Below are 25,134 nucleotides of genomic sequence, written 5' to 3' on the forward strand. Positions count from 1 at the left end.
AGCACATACACATGCATGCAGGGTATCACAGAAGCCAAGAAAAATTTCGAGGAAATCATGGTCACTTGGGAGAAAAGCCACTGAGTGGTTACATAGATGAAGGCAAAATGTGACCACTGAGTCTGGTAACATGGAGGTCACTGATGAATCTTTTAGAAGTTTCAGGTGTAGTGGGGAGAACAAAGGCCTATATGAAATGGACTGAAAATAGGTGATGCGGTGGGGAAAGGCATTCATTTGAGAAGTTTTTCTGTGAGAGAGCAGGAAAATGGGGTAGCAACTAGACAGGAATGGGAGGTCAAGAGCAGGTTTGTTGGCTGAAGGACACAACCCCCTAAAAAGAGGGAAACTGATAATTCAGGAGAGAGACGTCTATTTGTGGGAGTAAAGTCTTTGAGAAAGTGAAAGAGGATGAGGTACAGAGCACAAGAAAAGGGTTGGCTTTATTTAGGAACAGGTATGCTTCCTCCTATGATAGCGGATGAAAGACTGTGGGTGCTGATTCAAGAGGCTGCAGAGACACAGTGAAAGGAAAATGAGACACAGTGAAAGGAAAATGAGAAAGTGTCCATTTACTTCTATTTCTCATGAAGCATGAATCAAATCCACCAGTAAGAAGGGAAAGAAGGAAGGGGGAGATTAGAATAGGTTCTCTGAATATACTATACATCTCATGTTGATCCTGCTAATTTGAAAATCAATGTACGTATAGACTCTCACTTACCCAATAAAATTTGCAGTTTCTCAAGATCTCAAACAAGAAAAAAGTGAAGAGGCTCAGTACCAAGAACAACAGTGTAAAAATCAAGATGGATTTATTGAGGAATTTTATTTAAAAACCTTAAAGGAGTTTTATAATCATATATTAAGATTCATTAGTGTCAATTCAGCAACAGGAAGATTCTGAAGTCATAGAAGGAAGTACACATGAAAGTATTGTTCAGTTCTGCATCTTAGCCAGAATTAACAGAGACCCAGTGATGGGCTTCCCAGGTGGTGCTAATGGTAAAGAACCTGCCTGCCAATGCAGGAGAGGTAAGAAATATGGGTTTGATCGCTGGGTCCCTGGAAGGAGAGCACGGCAACCCACTCCAGCATTCTTGCTGAGAATCACATGGACAGAGGAGCCTGGTGAGATACAGTCCATGGGGTCACACAGAGTTGGACATGACTAAAGCGATGCATGCACACATGATGATGTCTGTTTTAGTGACTTAGCCAATGAAATAAATTGCTTATTTCCATATTAGCAAAGAGACTGAATAAGTAATTAGATAACGCATTTCTTATGACCAAGGCAGACTAGACATGAATAGACTTGTGAGATAAAGTTAATGTGATAAAATGCAATACACTACTGTAAATGCAAAACCAGCTAACTTGACACTAAGAGTTGACACTCCTGGGAGTATTTTTTCAGACGCTATTAGAAAAAATGAAATCTGAGAAGAACTTTTGGGTCATCAATGCTCTATATATAGAATCTTCAAATAATCATAGATCTCAGCACTTTGTCAACAAGGGAGACATAGAATGGGGTTACATCATCTTTTCACTGGTTTTCTTTCTTGTTGAACACATTGAAAAATTTGTGATGGGACAGATCCCATCCTAAATCTTAAAAACAGATGTTACAATTTTCACATGAAATTAAAAATACACTATGATAATTTAGCATATAATAGTAACATTACCGGAGAAAGCAATGGCACCCTACTCCAGTACTTTTGCCTAGAAAGTCCCATGGACAGAGGAGTCTGATGGGCTGCGGTCCATGGGGTTGCTAGAGTCGGACATGACTGAAGCGACTTAGCAGCAGCAGCAGCAGCAGCAGTAACATTACATTGCAACACAAATTTTTAAAAGAGCAACCATTCATTGAGCACTTAGGTACCAAGCACTGTTCTTTGTACCTGGTATATGTATTATCTTACATAAACTTCAAAACTCCTAAGACACCTCTATGAGGTAGCTTCTATTACTACCTACATTTTGCAAAAGACAGAAAGTTGGTTCATCTAATCCAGTGTACTAAGATAGACTGTTACAAGTATTATATACCTCTTCCATATCAAGTATATTACTACATTCAGGGGATTTTGTACAGTAAAAAAGAAGGCCCAGTGCCGAAGAATTGATTCTTTCGAACTGTGGTGCTGGAGAAAACTCTTGAGAGTCCCTTGAATTGCAAGGAGATCAAACAAGTCAAACCTAAAGGAAATTAGGAGGAGGAGGTCACCATTAACCCCACCATAGAGCTGCCAGAACTTACACAGAACTGGGAAATAAACCTTTGGAGGGCACAAACAGAACCTTGTGCACCAGGACCCAGGAGAAAGGAGCAGTGACCCCAGAGGAGACTGACCCAGACTTGCCTGTGAGTGTCCAGGAGTCTCCACTTGAGGAGTGGGCTCAGTGGTGGTCTGCTGCAGGGTTGGGAGCCCTGAGTGAAGCAGTACATGCTACACTCAGGATCTTTTGAAGGAGGCCACCATTATCTTCATCACCTCCACCATAGTTTGGTGCCAGGTAAATAACAGTGAGGGAACATAGCTCCACCCATCAACAAAAAATTGGATTCAAAATTTACTGAGCATGATAGGACCATCAGAACAAGACCCAGTTTTCCCCTCTGTCAGACTCCCATCAGGAAGCTTCCATAAGCCTCTTATCCTTCTCCATTACAGAGCAGACAGACTGAAAACCACAGTCACAGGAAATTAACCAATCTAATCACATGGACCACAGCCTTGTCAAACTCAATGAAACTATGAGCCATGGAGTGTAAGGCCACCAAAGACAGATGTGTCATGGTGGAGAGTTCTGACTCTCCACCATGTGGTCCACTGGAGAAGGGAATGGCAAACCACTTCAGTATTCTTGCCTTGAGAACCCCATGAACAGTACGGAAAAGCAAAATGATAGGACACTGAAAGAGGAACTCCCCAGGTTGGTAGGTGCCCCATATGCTACTGGAGATCAGAAGAGAAATAACTCCAGAGAGAATGAAGAGATGGAGCCAAAGCAAAGACAACACCCAATTGTGGATGTGACTGGTGATGGAAGCAAGGTCCGATGCTGTAAAGAGCAATACTGCATAGGAATCTGGAATGTTAGGTTCACGAATCAAGGCAAATTGGAAGTGGTCAAACAAGAGATGGCCAGAATGGATGTTGACATTTTAGGAATCAGCGAACTAAAATGGACTGGAGTGGGTAAATTTAACTCAGATGACCATTATATCTACTACTGTGGGCAGGAATCCCTTAGAGATTCTTGGAATGGAATGGAATAGCCATCATAGGCAACCAAAGAGTCCAAAATGCGGTATTTGGATGCCATCTCAAAAATGACAGAATGATCTCTGTTCGTTTCCAAGGCAAACCATTCAATATCACAGTAATCCAAGTCTATGCCCTGACCAATAATGCTGAAGAAGCTGAAGTTGAATGGTTCTACGAAGACCTACAAGACCTTCTAGAACTAACACCCCAAAAAGATGTTCTTTTCATTGTAGAGGACTGGAATGCAAAAGTAGGAAGTCAAGAAACACCTGGAGTAACAGGCAAATTTAGCCTTGGAGTACAGAATGAAGCAGGGCAAAGGCTAACAGAGTTTTGCCATGAGAACGCAACAGTCATGGCAAACACCCTCTTCCAACAACACACAAGAAGATTCTACACATGGACATCACCAGATGGTCAATACTGAAATCAGATTGATTATATTCTTTGCAGCCGAAGATGAAGAAACTCTATTCTGTCAGCAAAAACAAGACCAGGAGCGGACTGTGGCTCAGATCATGAATTCCTTATTGCCAAATTCAGACTTAAGTGGAAGAAAGTAGGGAAAACCACTAGACCATTCAGGTATGAACTAAATCAAATCCCTTACAATTACACAGTGGAAGTGAGAAATAGATTTAAAGGACTAGGGGCGGTCCTAAGATGACCCCTAAGACGGCCCCTAAGATAGGATGGGGAGACCATTTTCTCCCCCACAAATTCATCGAAAGAACATTTGAACGCTGAGCAAATTTCACAAAATAACTTCTGAATGCTGGCAGAGGACACCAGGCACCCAGAAAGGCAGCCCATTGTCTTCAAAAGGAGGTAGGACAAAATACAAAAGGTAAAAAGAGAGACAAAAGAGTTAGGAATGGAGACCCATCCCATGAGGGAGTTGTAAAAGAGAAGTTTCCAAACACGAGGAAACCCTCTCACTGGTGGATCTGTGGGGAGTGTTGGAATCTCAGAGTGGAACCTCAGTGTTGGAACCTCAACATAACCGGGAGGATAAATAAATAAACAAAACCCACATGCCTAACGGCAACTCCCAGCGGAGAAGTAGCCCAGATGCTCGGGTCTGCCACCAGCAAGCGGGGGCTAAACAGGGAGGCAGGAGCTGCATTGCTTAGGGTAAGGACCGGGCCTGAATGCCGTGAGGGCAATCTGAGGGAGCTAACGTGGGATAGCAACCCAAACTGTGGGATAACCAGAGAGAGAGAGAGAGAAAAGAGAGAGAGAACTTTCCCTCGAAAAGCCCTAACCTAAGGCACTGCCAGGCCTGCTCACAGAACAAAGGACTGAGCGAATACCAAAGGAGAGATAACCCGTTGCGGACTGGCCATCCCCCGCCGGAGGCAGGGAGGCAGCCAGAGCCAGAAAGGGGCAATCTCGGTCCCAGAGAGGGCATCCTCTACCAAACTGCGAGCAGGCTCCTAGTTGCTAACCAAGTCTTACTGGGTCCTGGACAGTTGACACCCGCTGGGAGGGTCGTAGCCAGAGATCAGCTCCCCAGAGAGACACACTGCACACCTGAGATGGCACTCCCGCTGTGCACCCAGGAAAGTAAGTGGCTGGGATGGGGGAGGTGATAAGACGCACCGCACCTGGGGACTGTGTGCTTGCTAAGCACCTGGTCACCTGAGCTGCTCGGACCTGGAAAGGGCACAAAACGCAGGACCCACGGAGTCTGTGCCTTTGTGGAGTACCCAAGAACCTCAACCTGAGCAGATTAGACCCGGGAAGTGCACGCAACCCAGGGCCTGCTTTAGACAGTTCCCCTGCAGAGCAACCTGGAGCCTGAGCAGTGTACAGCAGGGGCAAACCCAGTGTGGCCAAGACACTGCAAGCACTCCCCACACACGCCAGTGATATTTGTTTGCAGTTTTCCTTCCTCCCCACAGCACAACTGAACAAGTGAGCCTAAATAAGTGACCACTTTCAACCCTTTGTGTCAGGGCAGAAATTAGACACTGAAGAGACTTGCAAACAGAAGAAGCCAAAATAAACAGAGGGAACCGCTTTGGAAATGACAGGTGCAACAGATTAAAACCCAGTAGTTAGCATCAACTACATTGGAAGGGGCCTATACATCTTCAGAAGTATAAGCTGGAACAAGGAACTATCTGAAACTGAACTGACCCCACACTGCGTGCAACAGCTCCAGAGAAATTCCTAGATATATTTTTACTATTACCATTTTTTTAATTAAAATTTTTTTTTATTTTTAAGTCCGCTATTACTTCTTAATTTTCATTTTTATAACCTACTATGAAGAATGCTCAAACTACCGCACAATTGCACTCATCTCACACGCTAGTAAAGTAATACTCAAAATTGTCCAAGCCAGGCTTCAGTAATACAATGAACTGTGAACTTCCAGATGTTCAAGCTGGTTTTAGAAAAGGCGGAGGAACCAGAGATCAAATTGCCAACATCCACTGGATCATCAAAAAAGCAAGAGAGTTCCAGAAAAACATCTATTTCTGCTTTATTGACTATGCCAAAGCCTTTGACTGTGTGGATCACAATAAACTGGAAAATTCTGAAGGAGATGGGAATACCAGACCACCTGACCTGCCTCTTGAGAAACCTATATGCAGGTCAGGAAGCAACAGTTAGGACTGGACATGGAACAACAGACTGGTTCCAAATAGGAAAAGGAGTACGTCAAGGCTGTATATTGTCACCCTGCTTATTTAACTTCTATGCAGAGTACATCATGAGAAGCGCTGGACTGGAAGAAACACAAGCTGGAATCAAGATTGCCGGGAGAAATATCAATAACCTCAGACATGCAGATGACACCACCGTTATGGCAGAAAGTGAAGAGGAACTCAAAAGCCTCTTGATGAACGTGAAAGTGGAGAGTGAAAAAGTTGGCTTAAAGCTCAACATTCAGAAGACGAAGATCATGGCATCTGGTCCCATCACTTCATGGGAAATGGATGGGGAAACAGTGGAAACAGTGGCAGACTTTATTTTTTGGGGCTCCAAAATCACTGCAGATGGTGAGTGCAGCCATGAAATTAAAAGACGCTTACTCCTTGAAAGAAAAGTTATGACCAACCTAGACAGCATATTGAAAAGCAGAGACATAACTTTGCCAACAAAGGTCTGTCTAGTCAAGGCTATGGGTTTTCCAGTAGTCATGTATGGATGTGAGAGTTGGACTGTGAAGAAAGCTGAGCGCTGAAGAATTGATGCTTTTGAACTGTGGTGTTGGAGAAGACTCTTGAGAGTCCCTTGAACTCCAAGGAGATCAAATAAGTCCATTCTGAAGGAGATCAGCCCTGGGATTTCTTTGGAAGGAATGATGCTAAAGCTGAAACTCCAGTACTTTGGCCACCTCATGCGAAGAGTTGACTCATTGGAAAAGACTCTGATGCTGGGAGAGATTGGGGGCAGGAGGAGAAGGGGACGACAGAGGATGAGATGGCTGGATGGCATCACTGAGTCAATGGATGTGAGTCTGAGTGAACTCCGGGAGTTGGTGATGGACAGGGAGGCCTGGTGTGCTGTGATTCATGGGGTCACAAAGAGTCGGACACGACTGAACGACTGAACTGAACTGATATATAAAATAAATAACTAATAAGAACTTACTGTATAGCACAGGAAACTCTACTCAACACTCTAATGACCTATGTGGGAACAGTATCTAAAAAAGAGTGGACTGGCACTTTCCTGGTGGTCCAGTGATTAAGAATCCGTCTTCCAATGCAGGGGATGTGGGTTTGATCCCTGGTCAGGGAACTAAGAGCCCACATGCCTCGGCGCAACTAAGCTCTGCACCTCAACTACTGAGCCCGGGGAATTTAGAGCCCTCCAATCCCAGGGACGGGGGAGCCCGGTGGGCTGCCGTCTATGGGGTCGCACAGAGTCAGACACGACTGAAGTGACTTAGCGGTAGCAGCAGTGCCACACGTAGAGAAGCCGGCACGCTGCAAGGAAAAATCCTACATGTCACAACTGACAATTTACCCAGACAAATAAATAAACATATATACTTTTTAAAATAAATAAAAATTAAAAAGATTGCATATATATAACTGATTCACTTTGCTGTATAGCAGTAACTCACACAACATTGTAAATCAACTCTACTCTCATAAAAATTATTTTAAGTGATTTCCCTGGTGGTCCAGTGGTTAAGAACTTGCCTGCCAATGCAGGGGACACGGGTTTGACTACTGGTCTGGGAAGATCCCATATGCCATGGGACAACTAAGCCTGTGCACAGTGCAGCAAAAAATAAGTAAATAAAATTTTAAAATTAATTAAAAAAATAAACAAAATTGCTGTCACACACTTACCTGCAGATTCTCATTGACTCCCTCTCTACCTCCCTGCTTTATTAAAAAAAACTTTTTTTTTTAGTGAAACAAGTATTTATTAGAAGGAAAAAAGAGTATAGTACCTGTGGACACATGGGCAGGCTCAGAGACAGAGAGTCCTGAGTCATCCTCCCTGCTTTATTATTTAATTTTTTTTGTCAGCACTTATCACTATCTAATACAGCATATATTTTACTTGCTTATTCTATTTATTGTCTACAATGTTAGTAAAGGGTCCCTCTCCTGATTTAAAACCTGTGTGTGACATTTCAGGCCTGACCAAAGGCAATTCAAAGGCTTTAAGCTGGAAGGTCTGGGGTTGGGAGGAGGGAGCTTCCCCCTCCCCACACAGCCTCAAGGACTCAGAACCCCTGGGGGAAGTCATGCTCTTTCACTCCTAACCCTGGAGGCTTCATTCCTAGGTTTCTTTATCTAAGGCCTTGGGCAGAGATCTGCAGGCACCTCCAATGTGACCTCCTTATGGGTTTAGTGGGAAAGCCTCGACAATTTTTTCTTTCCTCTGACTCAGTACCACCTACTTATCCAGCCTTAGCATGCCCCACCTCACTTTGCCATCCTCCCCTCTTCTGCATAAAACTGCAGGAGACTCCCAGGTCTGTACTGATCCACCTGACCCTCACTGGAATGCCATTTTGTGGGGGAAATAAAACTGGAGGGAACCTGCACTTTTCCCAGTTTTAGACTTTCTTATAGCATCACAAGAAGTGATTAAAGGCTTCACTCTGATTTTTGGCTTGTTTTAAAAAGCTATTACAACAGTTTTTTCCTTTCTTAGCTCAGCTAAATTCCTGACAGCTTTACAAGGGCAAAGCTTTGACTTTAGTCTTTTTAGAGCAGTTTTATGTTCATAGCAAAACTGAACCCCCACATGAGTGTAGCCTCCCCCACCATCAGCAACCCATCAGTGGTACATATCACCCAGAGTCCATAGCTTAACTTCAGGTTCAATCTTGGTGTACATTCTACATGTCTGAGCAAACTGATGACAGGTATCTACCACTATGGTATCAAAGCCGGTAGTTTCACTGCCCTGAAGTCCACTGCTCTATTTGTTCCTTCTACTCCTGGCAATAAATACTCATTTTACTTTCATCATAGCTTTGCCTTTTCCAGAATGACATATTGTTGGAATCATATAGTATGTAACCTTTTCGGATTGGCTTCTTTCCTTTCACTTAGTAAGTTTACAGTTCCTCTATGCCTTTTCATGGCTTGATTGTCCATTTCTTTTCAGCACTGAATTATACACTATGGTCTGGGTGCATCACAGTTACTTATTTATTCACCTACAATGAAGGGTCATCTTGGTTGTTCCAAGTTTTCACAATTACAAATAAAGCAGCTATAAATATCTGAGGGCTATAATATCCCTCCCTCTAAAAGCATTTTCTTTCTATTCTACCCTTTTTCTGAGTTACAGTGGAATAGTAAAGATTACCTGACAAGACCTTTATTGGTCTGCAATCTGGGTGAGTGACAGAATCAACAATGGACACAATTCCCTACATTCTGTTTCCTTTGAAATGAGCCCTGATACTTTTTATGCCAGGCTTCCCTGGTGGCTCAGTGATAAAAAATCCACCCGCCAATGTAGATGTGAGTTTGATCCCTGGGTCAGGAAGATCACCTGGAGAAAGAAATAGCAACCCACTCCAGTATTCTTGCCTGGGAAATCCCAGGGACAGAGGAGTCTGGCAAGCTACAGTCCATAGGGTCACAAAAGAGTCAGACATAGTAACTAAAAAAGAACCACTTCTATGCCACCTCAAGGCACCCTAAAGTTTTCTGCAATAGGGTTCACCCACCACTCAACATTCTAGGACTTTTTAACTTTCTTACTACACATCCAAACTTTTAAAATACTCTGTAATATTTTCCAACTGAACTGAACAATGAAATCTGAGGGACAAGACGGTCTTAAAATATTGCCAAGGGAAAAGAATGAGCTGAGGGACAAGAGCTGAGTGACAAGAAGATCTTAAAATATTGCTGAGGGACAAGAGCTGAGGGACAGGAAGGTCTTAAAACAGTGCCTCACCCAGATGACAAAGTTGTCCCTATTCCTGCCAGTATCAAATGCAACCAAGTAACATTGCAATGATGGATAATAAGTCTCTCCTGCTTTCTAATGTCCATCCATAGCTGAAGTCACCAATAGGTTCTTGCTGACTTGCCACTGGAAGAAAAATTGCATGCTTGAACTGACTGATGAGTGAGGTATTAAGGATCAGCTTGACTGGCATCCTACCAGTTCTCCCAGAACTCTAAATTTAATCTGTCACAAAAGTTGAGTGAGTTGCTGGGTGAAGGAGTCTGCACACTTATTACCTCACCGTAGAGCACCTGGGCTCTACAGGTCATCAGATCCATGACAACTATGCTGTTGTCAGAACACTGATTTTTCTCAGAAGTGACAGAAAAGGTCATGGTAGGAGACCTAAAAGCCTATCTACCCTGCAGCTGAAAACTTAGTTCACTTTATGTGAATTATTTTTGTTTGTTTGTTTGTTTTTATTTGACTTCAGTTCAGTCAGTTCAGTTTAGTTGCTCAGTCGTGTCCGACTCTTTGCGACCCCATGAATCACAGCACACCAGGCCTCTCTGTCCATCACCAACTCTTGGAGTTTACCCAAACTCATGTCCATCGAGTCAGTGATGCCATCCAACCATCTCATCCTCTGTCGTCCCCTTCTCCTCCTGCCCCGAATCCCTCCCAGCATCAGGGTCTTTTCCAATGAGTCAGCTCTTCGCATGAGGTGGCCAAAGCATTGGAGTTTCAGCTTCAGCATCAGTCCTTCCAGTGAACATCAAGGACTGATCTCCTTTAGGATGGACTGGTTGGATCTCCTTGCAGTCCAAGGGACTCTCAAGAGTCTTCTCCAACACCACAGTTCAAAAGCATCAATTCTTCGGTGCTCAGCTTTCTTTATAGTCCAACTCTCACATCCATACATGACCACTGGAAAAACCATAGCCTTGACTAGATGGACTTTTTTTGGCAAAGTAATGTCTCTGCTTTTTAATATGCTGTCTAGGTTGGTCATAACTTTCCTTCCAAGGAGTAAGCCTCTTTTAATTTCATGGCTGCAATCACAATCTGCATGAACCAGATGCAGATGAACCAGATGCATGAACCAATCACTTCCCATGAACCAGATGCCATGATCTTAGTTTTCTGAATGTTGAGCTTTAAGCCAATTTTTTCACTCTCCTCTTTCACTTTCATCAAGAGGCTTTTGAGTTCCTCTTTACTTTCTGCCATAGGGTGGTGTCATCTGCATATTTGATGTTATTGATATTTCTCCTGGCAATCTTGATTCCAGCTAATGCTTCTTCCAGCCCAGCGTTTCTCACGATGTACTCTGCATATAAATTAAATTAGCAGGGTGACAATATACAGCCTTGACGTACTCCTTTCCTTATTTGGAACCAGTCTGTTGTTCCATGTCCAGTTCTAACTGTTGCTTCCCGACCTGCATATAGGTTTCTCAAGAGGCAGGTCAGGTGGTCTGGTATTCCCATCTCCTTCAGAATTTTCCAGTTTATTGTGATCCACACAGTCAAAGGCTTTGGCATAGTCAATAAAGCAGAAATAGATGTTTTTCTGGAACTCTCTTGCTTTTTCCATGATCTAGTGGATGTTGGAAATTTGACCTCTGGTTCCTCTGCCTTTTCTAAAACAGCTTGAACATCTGGAAGTTTATGGTTCATGTATTGCTGAAGCCTGGCTTGGAGAATTTTGAGCATTACTTTACTAGCATATGAGATGAGTGCAATTGTGTGGTAGTTTGAGCATTCTTTGGCATTGCCTTTCTTTGGGATTGGAATGAAAACTGACCTTTTCTAGTCCTGTGGCCACTGCTAAGTTTTCCAAATTTGCTGGCATATTGAGTGCAGCACTTTCACAGCATCATCTTTCAGGATTTGAAATAGCTCAACTGGAATTCCAGTTTCTATTTGACTTAGTCAAATAGAAAACAGCTCCAATTGACATTTTTCCAAAGAAGATATATAAATGACCAATTAACATGTGAAAGGATTCTCAAAATCATTAGTGATTGGTGGTGGTGGTGGTTAGCAGTGGTTTAGTCGATAAGTCATGTCCAACTCTTGTACTGTAGTTCACCAGGCTTCTCTGTTCGTAGGATTCTCCAGCAAGAATACTGGAGTGGGTTGCCATTTCCTTCTCCAGGTGATTTTTCCCACCCAGGAATCTAATCCAGGTCTCCTGCATCACAGGCAAATTCTTTACCAAATGAGCTATGAGGAAATCCCAAATACTGGAGTGGATTCCCATGCCCTCCTCCAGGGGATCTTTCCAACCCAGGGATAGAACCCAGGTCTCCTGCATTGTAGGCAGATTCTTTACCATCTGAGCCACCATGGAAGCCCAATAGGGATACACAAATCAAAAATAGGTACCACTTTAAACCTTCCATGGGATTTTCCAGACATGAATACGGGAGTGAGTTGCCATTTCCTTCTCCATTTAAACCTTCTAGGATTCGTAAAATAAAAAATTGAGAACATAACATTCTCTTGCTGAGGATATGGAGAAATTAGAACACTCATACACTGCTGGTAGGAATTTAAAGTGGGGTAGCCGCTTTGGAAATTACTCTGAAAGCTCCTCAAAAGTTTAAATATGGAGTTATGATATAAGCCAGAAATTCATCTCATAACTATGTACTCAAAAGAATTAAAAAGTAAGTTCACACAAAAATTTTTACCTGAATGTGCATTAGTACCATTATTCATAATAGCCTCAAAACGGATACAGCCAGAATACTCACCAGTGAATGAATGGAGGAAAAAATGTGGCATACACATGTGAAACTGTTGGTCACTCAGTTGTGTCCAGCTCTTTGCTACCCCATGGACCATCCACTAGGCTCCTCTGTCCATGAATTCTCCAGGCAAGAACACTGGAATGGGTTGCCATTTCCTTTTCCAGGGCATTGCCAACCCAGGGATTGAACCTGGGTCTCCCACGTTGCAGGCAGGCTCTTTACCATTGACCCACCAGGGAAGCCCTGGTATATGCATATAATCGAATATTATTCAGCTACAAAAAGGAATAAACTACTAAAATATGAATGACCACTGAAAATCTATGCCAATTGAAAGAAGTGAGGCTCAAAAAAATCACATATTGTATGAGTCCATTTATATGCAATGTACAGAATGGGTGAATTGAGATAGAAATAGAAAACAGAAAATAGAGATAGAAAACAGGTTAGGGACTTCCCTGACTGACCAGTTGTTAAGAGCTTCCAATGCAGGGGGTGAGGGTTAGACCTTGGTTGGGAAACTAAGATTTTTTTGGTGCAGCAAGGCCAAAAAATAAATTTAAAAAATAATAAAAAGAAAATAGATTAGTCATTGTCAAGGGCTGGAGGGAGAGAGGGATAGGAAGTAACTGCTAATAGGTATGATGCAACTTTGCGGAATGATGAAAATTTTCTTATCTTAGATTGTGGATTGTGCTATGCTCAGTTGCTCAGCCATGTCAGACTCTTTGTGGCCCAATGGACAGTAGCCTGCCAGGTTCCTCTGTGCATGGGCTTTTCCAGGCAAGAATACTGGAGTGGGGTGCCATTTCCTACTCCAGAGGATCTTCCCCACCCAGGGATTGAACCCACATCTCTTGTGTCTCCTGCATTGGCAGGCAGATTTTTTTTACCACTAGTGCCACCTAGGAAGCCCCTAGATTGTGGAGATGGTTGGAAAATTCTCTGAAAACATTAAAAAGCCATTCATTTGTGCTCTTTAAATGAGTGAATCATATGGTATGTGAACTATGTTTCAATAGGTCATTAAGAAATAAAAAAGACAGCTCTTACCTATTGATAAATAGTCAATAGCCGAGAATATTATTTTTGTTTTTCAGCAAACCTGTCAAAACCTTAAAGAGGAAAAGGTACCCCATATGGTCTGGAGGGCTGAAGTCTATACCAGGAAGGAATCTCTTAGTAGTGTGGCAGCAGTTAAGCAGTTGTACTTTTGAGAGGAGGCCCTAACCCTTTACGGGCCAGGAACAGATATGGTCTCCCTGTCTCCTTTTAAGGCAAACCTGCAGCTAGTGAGCTATATTCACAGATCCACTGCAATTCCATTTTGTCAGTCAGACCTCTGAAGTCTTAATCAGGGATTGCAATCTTTCAGAATATAGAACTACCTAGGTTGATTAGCTTGTCCTGGTTTACCCAGAAGTTTACCAGTTTCACACTGAAAGACCCACATCCCAGTAACCCTCTCCGTGCCAGGAAAATTAGGATAATTAATTATTCTCAGACAACCAGATAGAGCATAGCCTATGGTGAGCAGCTGTCTGTATTTGTTCTTATGATCAATAAGCTACAGAGGGCAGAAATTATTACAATAATCTTTTGCTATAGAAAATAGACTCATATCTTTTCCTCTGGAGTCCTGAGGCTCACTGCTGCTCTTTCCCACTGTGGAAGAATGACTGGAGCTTAAAAATAACCCAAGACAGTAAGCCATAAATCAGATTTAATACCATCAGAAAATACATCTTGGCAGTGGGATTCTGTCTCACTCACATATTCGAGCCATGCTGGAAAGTCACAGCAAACTTTATAGGATAGATAGACTGCTTGACGACAGGCAGAAACCACAAATCATAAATTTTGACCCGAAATTAAAACTATTGATAACAGGTGTTCATTAATGAAGGAACTTTTCAAGCACATATATAGGTCCTTGTCTAAAAATTTCCTGGAAGCTAATCATAGCTCTCTGAAACATCTATTTAATAAAATTTATAAACCATACCTAAACTGAAATCTGCCATATCAGAATAAGGTAATATAACATTAAAGGATTATTATTTAATCCATCTAAACTATTTATATTTTCCAGGGAAAAAATAACATTCATTCATAATCAGCTACTAACTGGGTAACCTCAGAAGGGAAAAATAGGTCCCAAGAATACTTTTCCAGTAATTTTAGTCATGCTTCCATATAGTAAACAAGAAACTGTGAAGGAAATGAACAAACAGTAGAAAAGTTTTATGTAAAAGAAAAAGCTTCAATGGCAATCTCAATGATGTATGCTTACTCTCCTGGCAGATCCTTAACTTCTGTGTCGTTCATTCAGATGTCTTAGGATCAGCTGAAGCAGAATGTTTTACAAAAATAAACTAACATGAAAACCTTTTCCCAATGTTCATGCAAAGAAGATAATTACAATTTCAGATGTAACGCCAGACTCGTCCTTTTCACATGATGATCTCGTGGTTTCTTAGTTGTGACACATAAAAAAGGTATTTGACCCAAATTGACTCAATTTGTTATATAGTTTATAGAATGTTAAAAGAAAAAAAAGGAGAGAAACATTCCCCCTTCCTTCCTTCTTTCCTTCCTTCTTTCTATCTACCTACCTCTAACTACCTTGACTTTTCTCTGTAGGTGTGTGTGTATGTTTTACAACTTGGCAGAGGCTGAAGGCACTTTGTTGCTTTGGAAGTCAAACACGTTTGTTACTCAGCTGATACATCCCACATGACAATCATAGGATAAGCTGGTTGTTTTTTCCAAGGTATCACTGCATCATGCTTCTCCTCCTGCTTCAAACTGGGTGTTCCTTGTCCTCAGCAATTTATTTTTTTGTTATGAACTTAAAGCTAAAGTCCATCGAATCCCAGATTTAAATGAATAAACACTGTTCACTTGGTGAAAGAGGGAAGTAACAACTGAGGAAGGCAAATGTTGGGTAAAAGATGTGTTTTATCATGAGCTTCTACAATCTCTGAGGCTGATGTGCCTCTAATCGGACCCAGAGCCCTTTCTCCATACTGAGCCAAAATAATAGGACTGTCTCTTTTTCTTTCACATTCCTCTAACTAGGAATCCAGGCTGTCTGTTGGGACATTTTCTCTCTCAGAGCTGGTCTTAGAGCGCAGATCAACCCATTATTACCCAGATAGAGTTTTGTTTTGTTTTGTTTTTAACCCAGCTTCCCATGAAACCCAAAACAGTACAAGGTCCTGCTTTCCCTGAAGATAGATGGCCTTGCACCTTATCTTCCAGAGTCCACATTGCATGAATTTAGCATCTACAACCTACAATAAATTTTTATTTATTTATAATAAATTACCTTACTGTGAAACTTTGTTTTATAATTTTTATTTTTTACTATTATTATTTAGCTGTGCTGGGTATTCACTGCAATGCACAGGCTCTTTGTCACAGTGCAGGGGTTTCTCTAACTGAGGTACATGGGCTTCTCTAGTTGTGGTGTGCAGGCATAGCTGCCCTGCAGCATGTGGGATCTTAGCTCCCTGACTAGGGATCAAACCCATGTCCCCGAAATTGGAAGGTAGATTCTTTACCACTGGACCACCACGGAAGTCTAAAACTAGGTGAAAGAAGGCCCTTTGAGTTTCTTTAGCTTTTGTGCTTAATTGGATCAACATTCCATTATTTCAACTGTTGGTTTTTCCACCTTAGGAAGGGAAAGGATGGAAATTCTTCCCTTGGAGGGGTGCCTTCCCGGCCTGGTGATAGGGAGCAGGAATTCAGTATGCTCAGCTTAGCCCCTATACCTCATTGTTGCTTCTCTGCCCCACCTCTCCTCAAGCATCTCTCATTCTATTTATCCATGGCATAAGCTTTCTATGTCAGGATCTGGCTGGAATGAGGAGACTTGAAGTTTAGTCAATCTGTAGGGAAAGTTATCAGGGGACCGAATTTTGGTTAATATCCATTCTCCAAACTGTCCCTTTGATTATTTTGTTTTTCAGCTGTCTGATTCCTGTGTCCACTTCTCAATGAGGTTTGAATTCAGAGGGCTGAAAGGAAATAATCACTTCTTCTATAGGAACAAAACCCCCCTCAAGGAACTTCCCTGGTGGCCCAGTGGTTAAGAATCTAACTTGCAGGGAACGCGGGTTTGATCCCTGCTTGGGGAACTAAGATCCCACATGCCATGGGGCAACTAAGCCCGCAGGTGCCAACAGAGACCCAGAGCAGCCAATAAAAAAGTAATTAAAGAAATCACACACACATAAAAGCCTTCCAACCTGTGGCTAAAATAACAAAGGTTTATTTCTCACTTATGTTACTTGTTCACAGGGTCTCTGGTCATTGTTTTTGACTATACACACCACAAAGTGGGAGTTTAGGGGTTTTAAAAATGGCTTAAATATTAGCATCCCTGAGTAGAATTTTATTAGAAAACAGAATAAGAAGAAATGTTCAGATTTGAAACCCACGATATAATTATAAAGACTGTCCCAGAACGCTGTTTTCAAATCTAACTCTTTCTATTGGGGGATATGTTTATAATAAACAATAAAAAAAAGGTATGATCTGCTGAATAGGTCTTTTCATATCCTCTGATTTATTTTCGGGAATACTTAATTCAGAGCTTTTCTTTCGGGGTGTTGGCACTTTCCCTTTTTGGAAATGAGTTGTACTAGACTGACCTCTATTATTTCTGGATTACATGCCAGTGATGGAAAGTGAATTGAGTGCTTTGAGGAGGGAAAAAAATCATTACCAGAAAGATGAATAGACTGATTTTGTACTGGGTTCCTAAAAGGAGGGGCTCTGGAAAGATCAGTGGTTTGAATTTTCTGGGAGACATATCTTCTTGGATACTCTTCAGAGTTGTGATAAATTCCTCCAGCAGCAGGTGGGAGGTAGGTCTATTGATAGCAGACTCTCTTCGGGCCCACTGACTTCAAAGAGAGGCCTCTCTTTGCTATGTGATATTCAGATACAAAAACTGCATTGGCTCTCAGATTTCAGGCATTTGGAAAAGAGTCAACAGCCAGCCAAGTTTACAAATTTATTGCTTTGCCATAGCATGGAGAGATGTTTTTCAACAAATATGTATTATTTTCTACTATGTGCCACACCGTGCAATGTGCTGATGACACCTAATCTACCTATTAGATCCACCTAAAAGACCTATTTAATAGAGCTTTTGTTATTGGAGGAGGGAGCTGAATCTAGCCGGTAAACAGCCTACAATTCAGTGTGAGAAATACCAAACTGAGGACACATAGGGTACTAAGCTTCTGTGCGTTTGTGCTTAGTCGCTCAGTCATGTCTGACTCTGCGACCCCTGGTGGACAATAGCCTACCAGGTTCTTCTGTCCCTGGGGATTCTCCAGGCAAGAATACTAGAATGGGTTGCCATGCCCTTCTCCAGGGGAATCTTCCCAACTCAGGGATCGAACCCAGGTCTCTGGCATTGTAGACAGATTCTTTACCATTCTTTACCACCACGGAAGCCCAAAAATACTGGACCGGGTAGCCTATCCTTTCTCCAGGGGAAATTCCCAACACAGGAATCAAATCGGGGTCTCCTGCATTGCAGGTGGATTCTTTACCAGCTGAGCTACCCAGGAAACCCTAACTAATCTTACACTGGAGGAAATCAGGGAAGACTTCCTAAAAGAATCAACCTGGAATTGTGATCTCAGGAACGACAGGACTTAATGTCGTTGGATGACGACGGAATGGATGACGGAATGAGCAAAGTCCCAGGGGCTGGAGAGCATATGGCATATTTGACAGCACTGAGAATATAAAGTTACATGCAGGGGTGAAGGAGAGAAATGTTTTTGTTTCTGTGTTTTTTAGGGAATAAATGAACAGGAAAGGGATGTGGCTTGAGGTTAAAGGGGTAAACAAATGCAATATCACGGAAAGTCTAGCAAACCATATTACAAAGTATGACCTCTACCTTTATGGAAATAGTCATTGAATAATTTTTAGCAGGAAAGTGGCATGATTGAATTTGTTTCTGGAGGCCACTCTGGTTGCTATGTTGAAAACAGATTGAGAAAGACAAAGTCTGGAGATAGGAGATTAAAACTCCAAAGCAGGATCTATGTAGCTATCCAAGAAAGAGACAATGGTCCTCTGAGATCATGTATTGGCTGTGGAATGTACAAGAGGGCAGATTCGAGAAAATTCTAGAAGGTAGAATTGACAGGACATGATATGTGGATGGTGTAGGAAAGGAGAGGGGGGACTTTAGCCTGCTACTGAGATTGCTCAAGTCTCTGGCTTGGACACTAGGTTGATAGTCAGGTCATCTATTGAAATGGGGGACCCAGAAGGAAGATCTGAGTCTAAGATTTGAGTCTAAGATTTGAGTCTAAGATCTGGAATTCAGTTTGGGACAGGTTGACTTGAGGTGTGTAGTGGACACTGGCAATGACCTAGTCATGTCCCTGAAGCCTACTATTCAAAGACATGAATTTGAGCAAATTCTGGGAGATAGTGTAGGAAAGGAAAGCCTGACATCCACAGGGTCACAAACAGTTAGACATGACTTAGGGACTGAACAATAAGTTCCTGTATGTGAAGAAAGCATCTGCATCTCTCTGCCTGTGGTCATTCCTTGCTCACTAAAGTGAGTTTTGCTTCAGGGCACATGTAGTCAGCTACAAAGTTTCAGGGAGTTGATGTCCCAAGAGTGACCAACCACAGTGAGGTACAGGAACTGATGAATCACAATCTTAGCTATCTTTCTCCTTTTGCCTCCACCGCACAGCTTTTGTGATCTCGGTTCCCCCATCAGAGATGGAACTTGGGCCCTCGGAGTCCTAACCACTGGACTGCAAGGGAATTTTTCTTGTTTTTCTACACACCATTTCTGAGGCATCTTCCATCCAGGGTTTAGAGGGTCCCATGAGACTAAGCCTCAGGTATCAACCACAATAGCTGTTCGTTGACACATCCTCTGCTGATTCTCTTTTTTTTCCTGTCTCATTCCCTTAGAAGGCCTCCAGAGATCACCTCCCCCCAAAATAAACCATTTGCACCCATACTGGAGTATCAGAGTCTAAAATGAAGCTGTTTTTGAAACAACCAAGTGGAGGTTTCAGAAGGCACATGGATATGAAGATTGGAAACTCAGGTGGAAACTTTGGGCTGGAAGATATTTAATATTTAGGAGTCATCAACATATGCTTTCTCATTGAGATAGTGAATGTAGATGATTTTTAATAGTCTGTAGAAGAAGTGGAAGGCCAATCATAAGTATTATTTAGGGGAAAGGCAAGGGAAGCACTGACCTCCAGGAGGAACATCCAGAGAGGCTGAAGGAGAAATGGGGAAGTGTAAAACCACACAAATCAGAATAAGTAAAATTATCTTATGACAGAGGAGTTATCAGAGATCTCTAAGAGAAGAAGGCAAAAAATAGTCACTGGATTTAGCTACAAGGAGGTAATTGGTGACCTTGGGAAACACAATTTCAATACAACGTAAAGGCAAAAACATCATAGATTAAGTCATGAATGAGAAGTGAGGAAAGTCTGGGCAGAGAACATAGACAATTCTTTCAATAAGTTAAGCAATGAAGGGAGAGAGACTAATAGAACAATAGCTGGAGAAATCTGCTGAGAAGAGGAGCAGGGTTTCCTGTAAAGCTCTTTCAAATTTCTGCCTAACTTTCTTTCCTGCCTCCCTGGATTTGTGATTTCATGTAGCTGAACCAGATAATCAGGAAAATATCAGTTCTTTGAAGTCAGCCCCTTGGCAATCTTCATTCCATCTGCATCCTTCATTCCCCCTTGCTGTGTACCATTGCATATTCACAGATTCCGAAGACTTAATGGATTCCTTTTTCATTCCTAGTTCCGTTATTAATACTGTATTATTATAGTGTTGTGTCAAATTCTTCTAGAATTAACCCTTCCAACTTGTGTGATACTCTTCTTATACACAGTAGACTGTTGTACAATAATCTGTGTTTGGCCTGAAAACAGTAGTGATTTTATTTATATTTTTATAAGAAACACAAAAATCAAAATTTCAAGCCAAATAGTAAATATATCATGTGGTAGAAAATAACATTTATAGGAATTTTTCCTTCAGTTCAGTTCAGTCATTCAGTCATGTTGGGCTCTTTGCGACCCCCTGAATTGCAGCATGCCAGGCCTCCCTGTCCATCATCAACTCCTGGAGTTCACTCAAACTCATGTCCATCGAGTTGGTGATGCCATCCAGCCATCTCATCCTCTGTTGTTCCCTTCTCCTCCTGCCCCCAGTCCCTCCCAGCATCAGAGTCTTTTCCAATGAGTCAACTCTTCGCATGAGGTGGCCAAAATACTGGAGTTTCAGCTTTAGCATCATTCCTTCCTAAGAACACCCAGGACTGATCTCATTCAGAATGGACTGGTTGGATCTCCTTGCAGTCCAAGGGACTCTCAAGAGTCTTCTCCAACACCACAGTTCAAAAGCATCAATTCTTCAGCACTCAGCTTTCTTCACAGTCCAACTCTCACATCCATACATGACTACTGGAAAAACCATAGCCTTAACTAGAAGGACTTTTGTTGGCAAATTAATTTTTCCTCAGCCTTCCTAAATTGGCAAGATAGCCACTCAAAGATTACGCTGCTGCTGCTGCTGCTAAGTGGCTTCAGTCGTGTCCGACTCTGTGTGACCCCATGGACAGCAGCCCACCAAGCTCTGCCGTCCCTGGGATTCTCCAGGCAAGAGTATTGCAGTGGGTTGCAATTTCCTTCTCCAATGCATAAAAGTGAAAAGTGAAAGTGAAGTCACTCAGTTGTGTTAGACTCTTTGTGACACCATGGACTGCAGCCTACCAGGCTTCTCCGTTCATGGGATTTTTCAGGCAAGAGTATTGGAGTAGGTTGCCATTGCCTTCTCCCAAAGATTATGAGGAAGCAATAAATAGTAAACATCAATGGAAGCAGCAGTTACCTATAGGCTCCCAGAGTGTACAGTCAATCTTTTTAAGATTCTTGTTTTTTTTTTTTTTTGATGTGGACCCTTTTTAAAGTTCTTATTGAATTTGTTCAACATTGCTTCTGTTTTAAATTTTGGTTTTTTGGTTGCAAGGCATGTGGGATCTTAGCTTCCCGACTAGGCATTGAGCCCCACACTCCTTGCATTGGAAGGTGAAATCTTAGCCACTGAACTGCCAGGGAAGTTCCCAGTTGATCTTTATTAATGAGTCTTCTCTGGACCAAGTCCAGATCTGGAAAGTTCTTCATTGGCACTATCCCTATAAGGCTTTAATGAGCCCTATTCCATTCTATTATTAGGAAGCATCACTATGAACAAAGCTAGTAGAGGTGATGGAATTCCAGCTGAGCTATTTCAAATCCTGAAAGACGATGCTGTGAAAGTGCTGCACTCAATATGCCAGCAAATTTGAAAAACTCAGCAGTGGCCACAGGACTGGAAAAGGTCAGTTTTCATTCCAATCCCAAAGAAAGGCAGTGCCAAAGAATGTTCAAACTACTGCACAATTGCACTCATTTCACATACTAGTAATGCTTAAAATTCTCCAAGCCAGGCTTCAGCAACACATGAACCGTGAACTTCCAGATGTTCAAGCTGAAGTTCAAGTTTTAGAAAAGGCAGAGGAAGCAGAGATCAAATTGCCAACATCTGCTGGATCATGGAAAAAGCAAGAGAGTTCCAGAAAAACATCTATTTCTGCTTTATTGACTATGCCAAAGCTTTTGACTGTGTGGATCACAATAAACTGTGGAAAATTCTTCAAGAGATGGGAATACCAGACCACCTGACCTGCCTCTTGAGAAATCTGTATGCAGATCAGGAAGCAACAGTTAGAACTGGACATGGAACAACAGACTGGTTCCAAATAAGAAAAGGAGTTCGTCAAGTTCTGTATATTGTCACCCTGCTTATTTAACTTATATGCAGAGTATATCATGAGAAACACTGGGCTGGAAGAAGCACAGGCTGGAAGAAGCACAAGCTGGAATCAAGATTGCCAGGAGAAATATCAATAACCTCAGATATGCAGATGACACCACCCTTATGGCAGAAAGTGAAGAGGAACTGAAAAGCCTCTTGATGAAAGTCAAAGAGGAGAGTGAAAAAGTTGGCTTAAAGCTCAACATCCAGAAAACTAAGATCATGGTATCCGGTCCCGTCACTTCATGGCAAATAGATGGGGAAACAGTGGAAACAGTGTCAGACTTAATTTTTCTGGGCTCCAAAATCACTGCAGATGGTGACCACAGCCATGAAATTAAAAGACACTTACTCCTTGGAAGGAAAGTTATGACCAACCTAGATAGCATATTAAAAAGCAGAGACATTACTTTGCCAACACGGGTCCATCTAGTCAAGGCTATGGTTTTTCCAGTGGTCATGTATGGATGTGAGAGTTGGACTATAAAGAAAGCTGAGGGCCAAAGAATTGATGCTTTTGAACTGTGGTGTTGGAGAGTCCCTTGGACTGCAAGGAGATCCAACCAGTCCATCCTAAAGGAGATCAGTCCTGGGTGTTCACTGGAAGGACTGATACTGAGGCTGAAACTCCAATACTTTGGCCACCTCATGCGAAGAGCTGACTCATTGGAAAAGACCCTGATGCTGGGAAAGATTGAGGGCAGGAGGAGAAGGGGATGACAGAAGATGAGATGGTTGGATTGGGTTTGGGTGGACTCTGAGAGTTGGTGATGGACAGGGAGGCCTGGCATGCTGCAGTTCATGGGGTCGCAAAGGTCGGACATGACTGAACAACTGAACTGATTCCACTCTGGTCTGGGAGGGAAGGAGAGAAAAGGAAGGGAAGCAGAAAGATGAGTATCATCAATGTGTAGAAGGACCCTGGACCATGAGAAGGGAGCGCAAGGTGGTGGCCAGTTCACAAAGGGGTCATAGCCCAGGCTTTGGGGCTGACTTGTGTGGTAAGAGGTGCTACCTGAAGACTGCTGATTGGCCCCAGCTGCTCCCAGCCTAAGGTACACTACTTACACCATCATTCTCTAAGTGGAGAAGTCAAAGTCACTAAAAACTCAGGGATGATTAGATTTCCAGATTGATTGGCAGATCAGAAAAGGACATGAGGGAACAGGACACCATGCCAACAGGGAAGCAGGCAGCAGCCCCTGTTGTAGGTCACCCTAAACACATTAGACGAACTGGGCAGCAAAAGGAATTTAAACACCTTCCTGGAAAGTTCCACCCCTTCCTGGTCGCATTAATGACTTAGCATGTGAAAATGGTTCACAGGTCCTGAATATGCATTAAGCCTCTCTAAGCCATTTACTGGGCTTCTCAGGTGGTGCACTGGTAAAGAATCTGCCTGCCAATGCAGGAGACGTAGGAAACACAGGTTTGATCCCTGGGTCAGGAGGATCTCCTGGAGAAGAAATGGCAACCCACTCCAGTATTTCTGCCTGGAGAATTCTATGGACAGAGGAGCCTGGTGGGTTACAGTCCCTGGGGTTACAGAGCCAGATACAACTGAGCAACCACACACACACACAAGCCTCCTTCTAGACGCATTATGGCCATTATGTGATTTAATCTTACCCCCAGTTCAGTAGGCTCCTTTAGCACCTGTAATGAACAGAGAGAAAACTGAGGCCAGAGAAGTTTAGTTACTTACCTAAGGTCACACAGCTGATGCACTTCAGAGTTGAGATTCAAATTCTAGACGCTGATTCCAGAGCCTTTTCAACCAGGAAATACTTTATGCAGCTTTCTCTTCAGGATCATTTCTTCTTCTGTGGATGGATAATTCGAACCATCAGCCCATTTTGCCCTATAACAAGTGGCTTTTCCTAGAGCTATTTGTGTTGAAGTCTAGAAGAAATGTGTAAAATAAGTAGGCTATGAGAGAATTACCAGCAGGGGAAATATAAGAATGCCAGATAGCTGTTTTGCTCTTTTCATGTCTTCAAGAAGATAGTTAACTTCCAACTGCTTAGGTGAGAAATGGGGAGAATATGTAATAGTTTACCTCAACAAGTACTTGTTTAGTGTCTCCTCCAGGAACAAAGGTGACATGTGGTGTTTCACGCCATGTTTCAGGAAGGCCTGTTTGACTTGATTTTCCTCTCTACTTTGAGAGAGGTGAAGTTGCCAAGCCACTGTGAGACAAGGAACTGGTACTGGAATTGCTTTTTCAGATCTGACACTGCCCTGGAATCCTTACTTCCGTTGAGTCATCTTCATACTGGCACCTAAGGTGTGTTGTAACAACGAACCATAAAACTGTGTTACAGGGTGTGTCATGACCATCCACCAATGTCAACTTGGCTGGTGCATTTACATGAGAGGGAAATTACAATGTGTAGCCACTGTGTTCCCGTAATAATGAGACTCTGGAATTATTAAATACTCCCTGACTCTTTCTAAGAGAATCATGGAGAAGGTTAGGGTTGTCATGTTGAATAAGACAATATGATCGCAATATCAAATCACGAGCCAAACCCTGCTGACTCTTGGTATAGAAGCAAAATTTAAATGCTAAAGTTATGAACTCTAGCTTGGAGATAGCTCTTGCAAGAACCCCCACATTTAAGTGTATGTGTGCGTTTTAACCTAAAACATTTTTAGTTTATATATTATTATATAGCTATTTTGATTTTTTGCCTTTGAGGTAAAGTTCTATGAATTTTAACACATGTATAGATTCCTGCAACTACCTCCATGGCCAGGATATAGAACCATCCCATCATCCACCCTCCAAAAAAGACTCTCTCCTACCAT

The 25,134-nt window shown here is 42.3% G+C and overlaps 1 long non-coding RNA gene across 3 annotated transcripts in view; it reads right to left on the bottom strand.

The window, feature by feature from the left end:
• The window catches only part of LOC113905155, a 97,486-nt gene that overhangs the window by 4,678 nt on the left and 67,674 nt on the right, over positions 1 to 25,134 (bottom strand). For all 3 annotated transcript variants that reach the window (XR_003514609.1, XR_003514610.1, XR_003514608.1), the window contains 2 exons: positions 24,383 to 24,605; positions 24,029 to 24,146 (listed from right to left, as the gene is read on the bottom strand). This is a non-coding gene — a long non-coding RNA (uncharacterized LOC113905155). The remainder of the gene's footprint in view (positions 1 to 24,028; positions 24,147 to 24,382; positions 24,606 to 25,134) is intronic.

The sequence above is a fragment of the Bos indicus x Bos taurus genome, chromosome 2 (assembly GCF_003369695.1).
Source record: "Bos indicus x Bos taurus breed Angus x Brahman F1 hybrid chromosome 2, Bos_hybrid_MaternalHap_v2.0, whole genome shotgun sequence".
Lineage (NCBI taxonomy): Eukaryota > Metazoa > Chordata > Mammalia > Artiodactyla > Bovidae > Bos > Bos indicus x Bos taurus.